We start from the raw sequence: 8,416 nt of genomic DNA, 5'->3' as shown, positions 1-8,416 counted from the left end.
CTTCTTCTCCTCCTCCTCCCCAACCTCCTCTCTCCAAAATACATGTTTTAAAGTCATATAAACACACATACATATGTCTACATCTATATTTATTATTGTGTATCAGTATCATATTTTACTAGCTTCCACAAGCTACACACAGACTCTCCCTACCATGCTCCAGGAATCTTTTCATCCCAGGACTCTATTCTAGCCAATAACTTTGCATTTTGAAAGTACTCTGTGCTCCTTTTGCCTCTGTATCTGATTAGATTGTGCTTTTCATAGTCTCCATTTAAGGATAGGATTCTTGCTTCATTTTATACTTTGCCTTTCCCCTTTAGAATGAAAGATCTTTGAATACAGGGGCTGTCATTCTTTCTCCTTATGTTTCTATGCCCTTATTCATCTAGCCTATTTTTTTTTTTACTTCAGAACTTCAGAATTTATATTGTGACTGAGCTTTGTGGAAGTGTTGATTGTCTCAGCTGATTGTGCTGCTGTTTTATTAGGAACATAGAATATTTTGTTGTTTCAGGTTGTCAGGAACATATCAGACTAGGTTCCTGTAGATTCCCATTGCTCTCAGTGATCTGATGAATTAAAAAAGTCTGATTATTATACTTGTGATCTGAGATGCATATCCCTACCTTGAGTTTGGGTTTGAACAATGTGCCTCTGAATTTGCTCTAGTTGGATTTCCAGTAGACAGCTGTTGCTCAACTCAGCTATTATCAGCCAACTGGAAACTGCTGGTTCAAAGTGACTGAAGTGCAGATTGGGATTCTTGTCTTGGTTATTCTTTTGCAAGTTTTAGAATGGTCAAGAGGCTAGAAATGAGACTCTACTCCATTCCTTCAATCAGATCCACTAGGCTACTGTTTGTTTCTGGACTTATTTTTTGATCAGTACACAGCCAAGGGTCAATGACTACCCCTCACTTTGGAACACTAACCCTAGTTCTCCTGGGTCAGGTCTGGATCTGAGATATGGAACTGGGTCAAAAGAAATAGAAATGTCATTTGAAACTTTTGCCTTCACTATGAAGAAATTTAGTCCATTCCATGGACTAAACTTGAGGCATCTTTTTGAACTGTTGCCCAGGCTCTAGTTATCTGGAGTAAACTGTGCAGCCTAGCCTAGCCCAGTGCCATTTGACCTATGCCAAAACAAACAAACAAACAAGCAAGCAAACAAAAACTGTTTTTTTCCCTTGTGTTTCCTAAACAATGCTCAGTCATGTACATTTTCTAGATCTGCTTGGACAAATTAGGTGATACACAAACCTCTTCATAAGCCATTCTGCCAAATTGGCTCACACATTTTACCACTATATGTGGTGGCAATAGTTTTTGTGGGTAAAGACAACATTGTATTGATATGGAGTTTATGAATTAGGAGAAAATCTCAAGTGCTTTTTCACCAAAACAAGGATAATAAAAAGAAATTAATAAATGTTAAAATATTTGGACTATTTTCCCACTAAAAAATGCTTACAAGATAATCTATGCACTGAGAGGGTAACTTTAGTGAAGGCATATGGGAAAGCAAGATCCAGTAAGCTTTTGGAAATGATATTCTAGTTCAAACAAAACCTTTACAGTAATTAAAGGGTATAGGGTATTCAAACAAACAAACAAACAAACAAAGCTTACTATTTCTTGACATTAAAAACAAATAAACAAACAAAAACATATGTTTGGTTAGGAGAAACTATCAGTTCAGAGGCACTCTTCCAGCAAGATAGGTCCTAAGCATATTTTAAAATCACTCAATATTCCTTGAAGAATGCAACAGCAAGTAAAAATCTGTTTAATGACCTTATTAACATTATGAAAGGAAAAAGAAATAAAGAGATATGTGCTAAAATGTGTTAGCAATTATCATGAAGGAAATCCAGTGCAGAAACAACATGGAAGATGGATTGTTTTTATATGGTAAAGTCCTCCTTGTTTCTATTTTTTCAATTGATTTTTTGTTCAGATCCAAATTCTATCTTTCATCCCTCTATCCATTTCCCCTCCCCATTGAGATGGCAAGAAAAACAGAAACTCTTACAAATATGTACAGACAAGCAAAACAAATTTCTGCATCAGACCTATTCTGAAAGGGTAGGTGTAGAAAGGGATGAAAAATATGCTTCAACCTGTACTCTGAGTCCATCAGTTACTATTTTTTTTTCTGGAGATACAAAGTTATTTCATCTTGAATCTTTTGGAATTTTGATTGGTCATTATGTTGATCAGAGCTACTAAATCTTTCACAGTTGATTATTTTTACAATGTTATTACAATATATAACTTTTTTCCTCTGGATTCTGTTCAATTCACTGCATTGATTCATATAAGTATTCCTAGGTTTTCTGAAATGATCACCTTAATAATTTATTACAACATAATAGTATTCTGTCACATCCACATACCAAAACATTTTCTACCATTTTCTAACTGATTGGTATCTCTTCAGTTTCTATTTCTTTCCTACCACAAAAAATACCTGCCATAAACAATTTTTGTATACATTGGCCCTTTTCATCTTCCTTTAATCTCTTTGAATAATGGGCCTAGTAACAGTATCCCTTACTCAAAGTATTGGTAGGTATAGGTTAATTTTTGGGAAATAATTTCAAATTTTTCTTCAGAACAGTTGAAGTATTTCATAGCTCCAAAAAAGTGCATTATTGTATCTATTTTTCAACATCTCCTTCAGCATTTCTAATTTCCCATTTTTGTCATCAGACAATCTGATGGGTTTGAGGTAGGACCTGAGAGTTGTTTTAAACTGCATTTCATTAATTGCAGTTTAGAGCATTTTTCATATAGCTATTGATAGTTAAATATTCTTCCTTTAAATTCTTCTTTTTGATATACTTTTACCATTTATCAAATGGAGAATCATTCTTGTCAATTTGATGTAGTTTCATATGTATGTATGTGGATGTATATGTATATATGTATACATATATACATGTGTGTATAAAAGTGTTCACACACATACATAGGTATACATGTATTTTGTGTATGTATAGATATACACAAAAGAGACCTTTATCAGAGAATTTGCTGCAAAGATTTTTTTTCCAGTTTTCTCCTTACCTTCTAATTTTAGATGAATTGGTTTTATTTGTAAAGACCTTTCTGATGGTATATAATCAAAATTGCCCATTTTATTTTCTGCGACTCTTTATTATTTGGTCATGAGCTATTTTCCAGTCCATTGATCTGACAAGTAATTTCTTCTATGCTCTACTAATTTGCTTATGCTCTTACCCTTTGCCTATATCATATGTACATTTTGAGCTTATCTTGGTATATGATGTTACGTGTTGGAGTAAATCTGGTTTTTCTGAACTGTTTTCTAGTTTTCCCATCAATTTTTATCAAATAGGAAATCCTTGCCCAAATTAATGGGATTTGGGTGTTTATCAAATGGTAGATTCCTGTGTTCCTTTACACACACACACACACACACACACACACACACAAACACACACACACATCCAATCTTTTCCATGGATCTATCTATTTCTTACTCAGTACAAAATTATTTTGGTGATTAAAACTTTTTATTATAGTTTGATATCTGGTTCTGCATTAGTATTTCAATTTTCCCAATGTTCTCCAATATTTATCATTTTCCTGTTTTGTCATGTTGGCCAATCTGATAGATGTGACATGGTACTTCAGAGTTGTTTGGATTTGTATTTCTCTAATCAGTAGTGATTTAGAGCACTTTTTCACATGATTATAGATTGCTTTAATTTCTTCATTATGAGAACTTCCTGTTCATATCCTCTGACCATTTATCATTTGAGGAATGACTTGTATTCTTGTAAATTTGACTTAATTTTCTATATATTTTAGAAATGAGGCCCTTATCAGAGACACTGGTTGTAAAAACATTCTTTCCCAATTTTCTACTTTCCTTCTAATCTTGGTTGCATTGGCTTTGTTTGTGCAAAATCTTTTCAATTTAGTGTAATCAAAATTATCCATTTTGCATTTTGTAATATTCTCTATCTTCTGTTTGGTCATGAATTCTTCTGTACTCCATAAATCTTATAGGCAAACTATTCCTTGCTCTCCCAGTTTGCTTACAGTGTCAGCCTTTATATCTAAATTGTGAACCCATTTTGGCTTTATTTTGGTATATGGTGTAAGATTTTGGTCTACTTCTTATTTCTGTCATACTGTTTTCTAGTTCTCCCAGCAGTTTTTGTCAAAGAGTTTTGGGGTTCTTTTGGTGGGTTTTTTTTTTTTTTGGTTAGGCAGTGGGGTTAAGTGACTTGCCTAGGGTCACACAGCTTGTAAGTGTCAAGTGTCTGAGGGCAGATTCTAACTCAAGCCCTCCTGAATCTAGGGCCAGTGCTCTATCCACTGCACCACCTAGCTGCCCCCAAAGAGTGAGTTCTTATCCTAGAAGCAAGAATCTTTGGGTTTATCAAATAGTAGATTACTATAGTTATTGCCTACTGTGTCTTGCATACTTAACCTATTTCACTGATCCATCATTCTATTTCTTAGCCAGTACCAAGCAGTTTTGATGATTGCTGCTTTATAATACAATTTAAGATCTGGAATGGCTAGACCACTTTCCCCTGCATTTCTTTTCATTAGTTCCCTTGATATTCTGGACCTTTTGTTCTTCCAAATGAATCTTGTTATTATTTTTTTCTAGCTCTATAAAATAATTTTTTGGTAGTTTGATTGGTATGGCACTGAATCAGTAAATTAGCTTAGGTAGATTTGTCATTTTTATTATATTAGCTCAGCGTACCCATGAACAACTGATGTTTCTCCAAGTATTTAGATTTGACTTTATTTGTGTGAAAAGTGTTTTGTAATTGTGTTCATATAGTTCCTGTGTTCCAGCAATTTTTTTTGAGTTTATTTCCAATTAGCATTTTTACTCTGAGGCTTTTCTTGTTGATGTTTTCAAGTTATTGCCTTCTGTTTTTCTGTCTTGAGATTCCCCATCACCATAATAGCTTTTTATGGTCAGGTTTGTTTTTTTTTTTTACAGTATTTCACCATATATATTTCTTCTTATGCAGTCTAAGCTGAGAATTCCGTGTAAATGGGTCACTGCGAATGCAGCAATTGAAATTTTCTCCAATCAAAATAAGAAACAAATCAGTATGATCTTACTTCTATTAACTTTTGAAGGTTTTACAGCAGTTAAAGTATTTTTACTTCTGTGTATGAAGGTTAAAAAATCTTTTTTCCCCTAAAATACAAGAGCAACCAATTTCACCATTGAGTAAAAGTAAAAACTGGTGATTCTTTTTTAAATTAGTCCAAAGTAGCATTTAGGAACTTAGTAGTTTGCTGCTGCACTGACACCATGACAAATCAAGGTGTAGGCTTGGATTTTTTTGTTTCTGTTTTGTTTTCAACATCCAATGCTCATGGATCAAGTTCCGGAAATGTTCCAGTCATAAGGCAGGGATCTGTTTTGTTTCCACCATGCATTTGCTCCTTGTGTTGGATGCTGGAGGGTGAGGCATGTTTTGCCAGTCAACTACCTAGTAGTTATCAAGGTCAAAAAATTCATCATCTCTCTCGGTATTCCATTTTCTGGAAATCTACTTGGTACCACATGATACCTCTAATTCCACCAAATCGTTTCACAAACTAGGATCCTTCTTGTGACTTGTCTGTAACAATTTCCAACATTGATCCAATTTTTTTATAGTTGTTAGCAAACCATTCCAGTAGTGGCATATTCTCTATCAGCTCATGTTCCTGTCCTGTCTCTTTGTCTATGAAATGAGATTTATCCTTCTCTTGCTCTGGAGCCAAATACAGAATTTTCTCTTTTTCTATGCCTTGGCAATGAAGAACATAACTCATTGTATCTAGATTTTCATATACTATCAGCATCTCTACAGCTCCCATTTCCAAAGCCTTTAGTGTGTCTTCAACTCCAAAACAGTACTTCCTAGTGTCCTGTCTAATTTCCTCAAAGTATCTTCCTGTTAGTTTCTTCTCTTGAATGAATTGCACATTGGAGAGAACTTCAGTAGACAACTCAATTGCTTGATTGAATCCATTTTCATCACCATAGGAGATATCAACTAATTTTAAATCTTTCGATGCAATTGCTGATCAAACCTGTCAGATTGACTTAGCTCAGTTTTGAAATCAGCTGATCCAGCTAAAATGAGACCAGCCACATTCACTTTGTCCCCAGAAATAAACAGCTGCACAGCATTTTCTGCTGCCTTTCTTACATAGTCGTGTCATTTTTCCATTCATAAAAGGGCAAAACAAAAGGCAGACTGACCTCCCCTACTGTGTTTCTTTGGGAGATCCACAGTGAATTTGTACAGGACGTCTCTTGTGTTTTCTTGCAGAGTGCCAAAGAGAGCACCACTACCATCTATTACAGTAAAGCCAAACTTACTATCATCAGACAGTAGCGCTATAAGAACCTCTGTATGGGATTTTTTGTCACACAGATACAATGATGTATTGATTGGTTTGAAAGGTTCAAAGTCAATGTTGACTTTCTTTTCCTTTCCTTCTTCTGTCACAATTGTTCCACAGTAAACAACCAGACCATTTGGAGGTACTATGTTACAGAGTTTGAGTCTTTGCTGTACAGATGTAATGACTCCTAGAACTGAAAGGAGGTTTACAAGAGATTTTATATTGGATGCAGTTCCAAACTCATCAGCTAACATTTTTGCCACTCAAGAAATCTGGTCTTTGGGAGGATTGATCAATGATATCATACCGGTGCCATTGCCATGGGCCCCTTTCAGGCTCTTGATGAGCTTCTTGATCTTCCAGATCTCTATGTTCCTGATGGCACTGCTGGGATTATCAGCCATCTTCTTGCCTCCTCCTCCCTAAGGGCCCAGTCCTGGGAGGCAGCGGCCAGGTTTCTTTTTTTGTTTGATCATTTTTCCAGCCTACTGCCTGACTTTGGATTTTATATTTTTGGTTTTGTTTGTTTGTTTGTCTGGTTTTTTATGGTTTGTTTGTCCTTTTTTTTTGAGTTCTATTTATTTCTGGTGGGGATGTCTGTTCTGAATTTCTGCTTTTATTTTTTTAACTACTCTGTTTGATTGCCTGCAAATTTTCAGTATTCCAAAAGTGGCATGATCTAGGGAGAGGTCTGTTCATAGCTTTCCTGTTCTGAGCTCTTCAAGTTTCTGACCCAAGTTTGAGTCTTTTGACTTTTTTGTAGTTAAATTTCAGTATACTGTTGCTAATGTCAGTGACTGTTAGCCTGCTGGGAGGTTATTTAGGTTCAGTCTTATTAAACTACTTGCTCCAATTGGTTGGGGACTCCTACCCAGGTTACTGTATTGCAGGGTTAGTTGCTGGGCCTTTAACCCAGACAGAACTGTGTCACATTTCTAGAATTTGTTTTGTGCTCAGTACTCAGCTAGGGCCCTGGGGTAGGTTCCAGTCATGTGTTTCCCTCCTAGATTTCTGACCTGGAACTGGGTAATGGGTGACAAAGCTAAAACTCATTCTTGCTCACAGTGCTAGTTCAGGAATCCCCTGGGATAACTTCCTACCTCAGTTCTTCCTGCCCTGTATTATGGTTCCATTATGCACCTGGAAAATAGAGTATTCCCCATAACCAGTTATCCCTATAAAGCATACCTAGCCAGATCCCACCAGTGTCCTCAGACATCTCTCTCTTTCTCTTCTTGGGCTAGAATGGGCCAGAAAAATGAATCATTGTGACATTTTTTCTTATCTTTCCCAATCAGAATTCAGTTTGATGTATTTTCTAGGTTACTGTGTAAAAGGTATGATGGGAGAGCTGGGCAATGATTCTCTCACTCTGCCATGCTGATTTCTCTCTCCCCATCCCATCTCAAATGTATGTTTCTATGGATGGTGATGTGGATAGGAATCATCAAGACCAGGAACAATGCAGTCTTATAAACTAGATTCATAATTTCTCAAAACAGCTTGATCTAACTCTTTAGTAAGGAAAAATGAGTTGATGAAGAATTCCTTTTACCAGAGTATAATATACATGTGGAGAGAAAGCACATGAGTGCATCTATGGGTACATAGATGCATAATGAACTGGGAACATAATTAAATAGGAGTAAGATAGGCTGGATAGCATTTTGTAAATTACATACCACTTTCAATGACCCCATTTTCCCCTTTGAAATGAAAGCCATTTTTTAAACATCAATATTCTTCTGGTGATACTATATGCCTGTGAAATATAGAATACAATGATTTCTAAGGGATTAAAGGAAAGTTCACTAAAGTATAATGGAAAAAGATATGAAGGTAGGTGCTAATTGGCTTTTGCATATAACTGGTGAACAATTGTGTAAGCAAAGTGGTATAAGAGATAGTGAATAAGAAGAAGAGATAAGCTAATCAGTCATATAGTAACAGTGAAGGATATTTACATAATATAAAGAGATCTAAAGAAAGGTCCCCAGCACTTCTGA

General features: G+C 35.6%; 1 pseudogene; it reads right to left on the bottom strand.

Annotated features, from left to right (window-relative positions):
• Window positions 1-5,503: 5,503 nt before the first annotated feature.
• On the bottom strand, window positions 5,504-6,814 carry LOC114029856 (annotated as a pseudogene).
• Window positions 6,815-8,416: the final 1,602 nt, after the last annotated feature.

Source organism: Vombatus ursinus, unplaced genomic scaffold (genome assembly GCF_900497805.2).
Source record: "Vombatus ursinus unplaced genomic scaffold, bare-nosed wombat genome assembly UNPS02014942.1, whole genome shotgun sequence".
NCBI classification, from domain to species: domain Eukaryota; kingdom Metazoa; phylum Chordata; class Mammalia; order Diprotodontia; family Vombatidae; genus Vombatus; species Vombatus ursinus.
Note: the sequence above shows the minus strand (reverse complement) of the source record. Positions and strands in the feature narration are given on the sequence as shown.